The following is a 6,870-nucleotide window of genomic DNA, read 5'->3' as shown; positions in this document are numbered from 1 at the left end:
AGCTAACAATTCCCGAAGCAACCACTCATCTTTCTTTGATACCGTCGTCTACAAACTAGCCTCTATATCTTTGAGGTTGACCGATCAACCTTAAACTCCTTCATGTCCTTAAAACAATAAATTTTGACGACCACGTTAAAGCTTTTTTGGATGCGAACAACATTCCCTTTGTAAGGTAGCATCGATCTTTGTTGAGATCCTTAGGTTCAATCCGTGTTTTTAAGCGACTATCATCATCTTCTCTTGTGAAGACAAATGCATCATCACGACCTCCAGTTATGCTATAAGATAAGGATATTGTTAGAATGCCACCGAATTGGGCTTTCAAAGTTGGGTTTTCACCATGGTGGTATGTGGTGGTGTATCGTTCTTGTTGGTTTTGGCTTTGAGGAATATTGTTAGTATCATACCAACTTGAACATCATCATAGTCTTTATCATCGGTTACCTCTTGCATTATTAGCTATTTCATCACCATCACTTGATGATGACTCATAATAATTAGGAAAATCTTCATTATTAAGTGCATTCATCTCACCATACATAAAAGTAACATATTTTAAATACCAACATCATACATATATATATAGATAATTTAATATCAAGGTGATGAACTTATCGTTGTTCCATAAGCACTGTCATGGTGTGGAGAATGATCAACTCCACCGAACCTAGGATTGACTAACATCCATATTTGGTACCATTAATCATGAGTTTTGAGAATAGTTCCTATAAAGATTTGAAAACGTTATTTACCAATTCATACAACAAACACATGCTACTACACGTAATAATAATATAAAAATTCATATTTACCAATTTTCATTGTAAGCTTGATTAAATTGTCGGCTTAGATTTTCCAAATTGACGCCATCAATTAAAATATCTCCATGTTAAACTAAAGTCCCCATACGTGTTACCATGAATAAAATCGGACTTGAGGATTTCTTCCGAGGTATCTTTTAACATACATCTCAAGAACATTAATGAATACTAAATCACGATATTCTTCCGCAATCCCAAATAATCACTCAAAGATTCATCATCGTTGATATTGTACATGCCATAACGCACTACACCGTTTGATATTGTTTGTGATATCTCGTTTAAATATTGAGATTCCAATCTCAAATGGTGTAGTTTTCATTCTTTTGTGCATGTAACTGACTAGTATTTCATAATTTAAAGTTATTGGAAATTTAATATGGGCTTTTGGTTTGATACTATAACGAATGGAGTAATTGTCCTCCACGATATCTCCATCCCAAAATAGTGAAACCTTAACAGTTGAAGCATTTTGAGACATTTTTTCAATGAAGTTTTTTTTTTTTTTTATGACTTGTAAGACTTAGATTTATGCAATTGATGAGTTTTTCACTCGTCAAGCCTTCAAGTTAAATAGATTCCTGAAATCGTCGATACTTATAGTGCGCATTAAAATGGTGTTATAATAAAACTACAAATAATGCATCAACGATTGTCAAATCAAGCCTTTATGTCATAGATTCACGAAATTGTCATGCGGTGTGTTGTCAAATCGATACTTATAGTGCGCATTAAAATGGCGCAATACAAGACAAATAATGTGAACGTATTGTCAAATCGTTTATTTGTCATAGATTCCCGAAAATTGTCATGCGTGGTGTGTTGTCAAATCGATACTTATAGTGCGCATTAAAATGGTGCGCAATACAAGACGGGCAAATAATGCAGCTCGTACTTTTAGGGTTTCGTTTGAAGTTGTTGCACTTTCACGCACAGATTTTGTGCGTGAAGGGTAAAATTTCTTTTTGCACTTTCACGCACAAAATTTGTGCGTGAAAGGGTAAAATATTTTTTTGAAAATCTTTTTACAATTTCACGCACAGATTTTGTGTTTCAAAGGGGCACCACTTTCACATTTTTTTTTTATAATTATCAATTTAGGATGTGAAACAATAATAAAGACTAAATATGCAAAAAATATATATTATTTACGATAAATTTTACAACACTAATGTATATACACTATCGAGGATGGGTCCCACATGTAGTATGCCGGAGACTATCCCTAGGCCTAAGGCTCATACCATCCCCACCGCCCTCGTCATCGTCTCCATCGCTCTTTTTTCTCTTAATAACCGGGCGCTCCAAGTCATGATCATCATCTCTTCGCCTGACCCATGCTCCCTTGACTAGAACGTGCTTCTTCTTGGAATCTGGTCCTGCTGGCACGCTCAGAACCTCAGGCTGAGTTAGGTCTGGTGTCTCAACCTCTACCTCATCGAGAGTCGCCACCTCAGGCGCCGAAGGATGAACCTGAAAAGTATATAATAATTAGTGCCATTTATTATTTATATTGAATACATTAACGTTATTTATTTAATAGAACCTGTGTGTCAACGGGCGCCTGAATAAGCTCCTAAGATGGTGTGGTGGTGAATATGAGGTAGTCGCTTGGATGGGTCGCTCCTGTGGACCCACAGGCGTAGAACAATGAACCTGAAATAATATATAAATAATTTAGATTTGATTTATTCTAAAATGAACTCGAAATAAACAAATAATTAATAAATTATTTTACTTTATTGTAAAAGTCAAACTCGTGTGTCGACGGCCTCCCGAGATGCCCTGGTGAGAGGGCTCCGCAGCGCCCCCGCAGCGAGATGCGGATGGTGCCATATCAAACACGAAGTCCTCGAACATGGAGTCGTCGAAGTGCAAATGTAGCCACCGTAGATCACGAATCGGCCGCTCACCCCGGGGATCACGAACTTGTGGATGTGAAAGTGAAGGCCGGTGGCACATAACCCGAAAAAGGTCCCGCGTATGCGCAGGGTGTGCCGTGAAGTCGACGGCCGGAATGAGAAGTCGATGGGATATCCGTAGGACGCGAGCCCCTCATCACCCTCTGCCGGCCCCTACCACCTCTCGGCCGGCCACCCAGCTGCCCGGCAACCACGACCGTCGCCCCGGACGGGGCACCCGGAACACGCTCGTGGAGACGCTCGAAGTCATGTGCTGTCTCGGCACCAAGCCCCGCAAGCTCAATCATCCGTGCGTACTCACGCCGTTCTCGGGGGCTCGTACGCGCGGTGCTCTCGCGCGCATCGTCCGAACGGTCCCGTACCGCATATGTTTGCAAATATTAACAATTGAATAAATTTGTAAAGTAGTACATAAGACGATGGTTTAAGTTTAAGACTAATAAAACTTGCCGGTGCCTCGTACGCTCCCCGCGAGAGCCATATATCCCCGCCATACGGATGACGCCTAGAGGGATTGCCTAATAACGACGCGAGTGATCCGTACGTACCACTCCATGTACACATGGATGGGAGTGGCATGTCCGACCACCGCTAGGCTTGCCATCCTCACATCCCAACTGCGGGACCTCGCCGCCGCATACGGAGTCGCCACGCATCATCGATGCCCGCACACTCGTCCCTCGCATAGCGGTCATGCTCCCAAATCGTAGCCGCGGGTATATTCTGTATATACCCAAACTGCCGTAACACGCGGTCGGGCGCGTGATACTCAACAATATCCATATGTATCAATGGACACCGCGACATCCACATGTGCTGACCAGCCCTACAAAACGCCGGTAGCTCATCCAAAATATGATCATACGGCGTCCATATAAAAGCCTGTAAAAAGAATTGAACTAGTTAACAACAAAAGACTACAATAGTAGCTATGTGGTCTAGCGTGTGAATCCAAAATATGAACATACCATCCGCGCCCGTCACGTTGTCCTGCCGATCCCTAAACGGGAGAAGGATGTGGTGCGTCTCCGCACGCGACGTACGCTCGCGACCATCTCTCGCGCGTATGGCATCGGGATAGTAAGATAGTCGGGCGGGAGGGTCGGTCACCGTGCAGCCGAAAAAGGTCTCGGCCTAGTCCACGCCCATATCTCATAGTCGTTTAAAAAAAAAATTATCGTCGTCGTTTTAAAAAAAAATATATTGTGTATAATTACACACACTTAAATATATTACCCGAAGGAGCGAGCAAAATGCGGGGACCTGCCTACCGTACCCATAGAACATCGGCATCCTCGATACATGTAGCCCGGCACGGCGGCCGCCCCCAACTATAACATCCTATCTCGGCGAGATCGTCGATAGCACCGAAGATACCTCAAGCTCATACGCGAACCCGAAGTGTTCGAGAATAGGATGGCCCCGAATATGATGAGTAGGTATAGACGTGCACGTCGATCAACATCACCGAGGCGTGTCCTCCTCCAATCGGATCTTTGCGTGTCCGTGAGGTGCAAGTGAGCGTAAAGGGCCGACAACAAAGCCGACTCCGGCCTGAATATGACCATCCGCAGCCGCGAAACCGGTGAGCCTAATCAACTCGTCCCGGTAAGGCGGCGACAAGGGAGGCTCCTCAATATACAATGGGCGTCCATCAACATGTAGCCCATAAATGACCTCCACATCCCGAAGGGTGTGTGGTAGCCTCGGCGGTGCGGAGATGAAATGTGTGCGTCTCTCGGTCGCCACCTCTCTCAATCAATGCCGTCACTAGTGACCTATCATGCTGTGCAGACCCCGACCAACTTCGACGCACCTAGATACCGCCCCAACGTAGTATATCCGGACACGAGGATGTGGGGCGAGCGGCAAGATCTCCCATGTGCGAGTCCCCCAATCGGGTGCGAACCGAGACCTCGAGTCGCAAGTCGATGTCCATATATGTCGCGACCTATGCTCGGGGCCGAAGATACGGAACTCTCGGTCGAAGGGCCTGGATCAAGGGGTAGTGATCCATCTATTTTACGCATTTTAAATAAATCGTTAACAAGTAGTATTAGTATTAGTTATGTAATCTTTTATCGAAAATTTTATTAAAAATTGTGGTGACCCATACAAAGTATTTTAAATAAATCATTAACAAGTAATATTAGTTATGTAATCTTTTATAGAAAATTATATTAAGGGTTTTCAATCTTAAGTTACGGGTTATGAATCCTAAACTAAGGTTTTTCAATCCTAAAATATAAAGATAAGTCAAATAATTAACAATTAGTTAGCATACAATTAGTATAAATAATTAATAAATAAACAATTAACTAACTAATCAAATAATTAACAAGTTGTTATCATATATTTAATAAATAAACAATTAAGTAACTAATGAAAAAATTAATAAATTATTATCGTATATTTAACAAATAAACAATTAATTAACTAATGAAACAATTAAGAAATTATTAACAAATAACCAATTGGCTTAACAAAAACAAAATAAATAATTAGCCAGTCTAACAATTGAAATAGCTAGTCTAACAATTAATAAATACTTAAGTCGCTAATCGAACAATTAACAAATACTAAATAAACAAGCAATAAATAATTAACTAATTAAAAATAGATAAACAAATAATAATAATAAAAAATGGGCAGTCCCAACAATGCAGTACCTGACGCCTAAAAACGCAAAAAAAAAAAAAAAAAAAAAAAAAAAAAGCAAAACGAGTAATCCACCACAGTTACACAATGACCATGCTTAGGGTAATAATATATTTAACAATGTAATAGAAAATTCGTAGTAAAATACCTAGATTGAAGCTTTTTTTTTTGAATTTTTGAAATGTGTTGTACGCCGCTTCATTCCGAAATCCAACCTTAGAAACTTGTTCACACTTCAATATACTTGAATATTGAGTTTTGGATTGAAAAATAACACAAAATTAGTGTTTTAAGGGGGTTGGGACCACTGATAAGGGGGTTTAATGGTGGGTGGGGGAGGGGGACAAGTTGGGTGTGTGGTGGGGAAGAAGGAGGGGCCGATTTATGGTCACTCCATTCACGCACGAAATTCGTGCGTGAAAGGCCCAAAGTGCAATTTTGCAGTTTGGTCCTTTCACGCACGAATTTCGTGCGTGAAAAGTAGTAATGTATTTTTTTTTTTTTATACTAGTTTGGTTCAACTTTTTATTTTTTGTGCTACTTAAGTCGCGGATTCCTACTATTTGCAGAGAGAAGCGTTCCTTAGAAGAATGGAGTTCTAAACCTTAATGAGGTATTTTTTCTCGGAAGTATCAGATTACTATATTTCTATTATATATGAGTGTATTAAGAGGACTAACACAGCATTGAATAGTTATATTAGAAGCTTTACAAATTGTACACTTTAACACAATAATGAATATTTGTGCCAAAAGTTATATAAACTGTACACTTTAATCAACTACTTCTTTATCCCATATGGACATATGTCATAGTATTGAATATTTATTCTCTTCTCATTCATACACGTATATACTTTAATTTTAATTCTCCGACACATTTATTTTCTCCGTGCACTTTTACTTGTTCACTTTTGACTTTTCACGTTCTTGCTGAATATTTATTCGCTTCTCATGTATAGACGTATGCAGTGCAGTTCAATTTTAATTCTCCTACACAAATTTATTTACTCCGTACACTTTTACTTGTTCACTTTTGACTTTTCACGTTCTTTAAGAATTAATAAATCTCATGTGGATATATGTCATAGTACTGAATATTTATTCTCTTTTCATGTATACACGTTGCACTTCAATTTTAATTCTCCGACACATAATTATTTCCTCTGTGCACTTTTAGTTGTTCACTTTTGACTTTTCACGTTCTCGCTGCAATATTTATTCTCTTCTCATGTATACATGTATGCACTTCAATTTTAATTCTCCGACACATATATATTTCCTCCATGCACTTTTACTTGTTCACTTTTGACTTTTCACGTTATTTAAGAATTAATAAATGAAGTACTCCTCCATCCCATATTACTTGGCCACAATACTTGACTTTTCACATTCTTTAAGAATTAATAAAAATGAAGTACTCCCTTCGTCTCATATTACTTGGCTTCCTTTGTGCACTTTTACTTG

At 39.6% G+C, this 6,870-nt stretch overlaps 1 long non-coding RNA gene across 1 annotated transcript; it reads right to left on the bottom strand.

Moving 5' to 3' along the window:
* Window positions 1-1,964: 1,964 nt before the first annotated feature.
* Window positions 1,965-2,600, bottom strand: LOC132042563 (uncharacterized). Its single transcript, XR_009411509.1, has 3 exons — window positions 2,582-2,600; window positions 2,371-2,480; window positions 1,965-2,297 (listed from the first exon to the last, which is right to left on the bottom strand). It is a non-coding gene; the product is annotated as an uncharacterized LOC132042563 (long non-coding RNA).
* Between the last annotated feature and the right edge of the window lie 4,270 nt (window positions 2,601-6,870).

The sequence above is a fragment of the Lycium ferocissimum genome, unplaced genomic scaffold (assembly GCF_029784015.1).
Source record: "Lycium ferocissimum isolate CSIRO_LF1 unplaced genomic scaffold, AGI_CSIRO_Lferr_CH_V1 ctg1622, whole genome shotgun sequence".
NCBI lineage: Eukaryota > Viridiplantae > Streptophyta > Magnoliopsida > Solanales > Solanaceae > Lycium > Lycium ferocissimum.
Note: the sequence above shows the minus strand (reverse complement) of the source record. Positions and strands in the feature narration are given on the sequence as shown.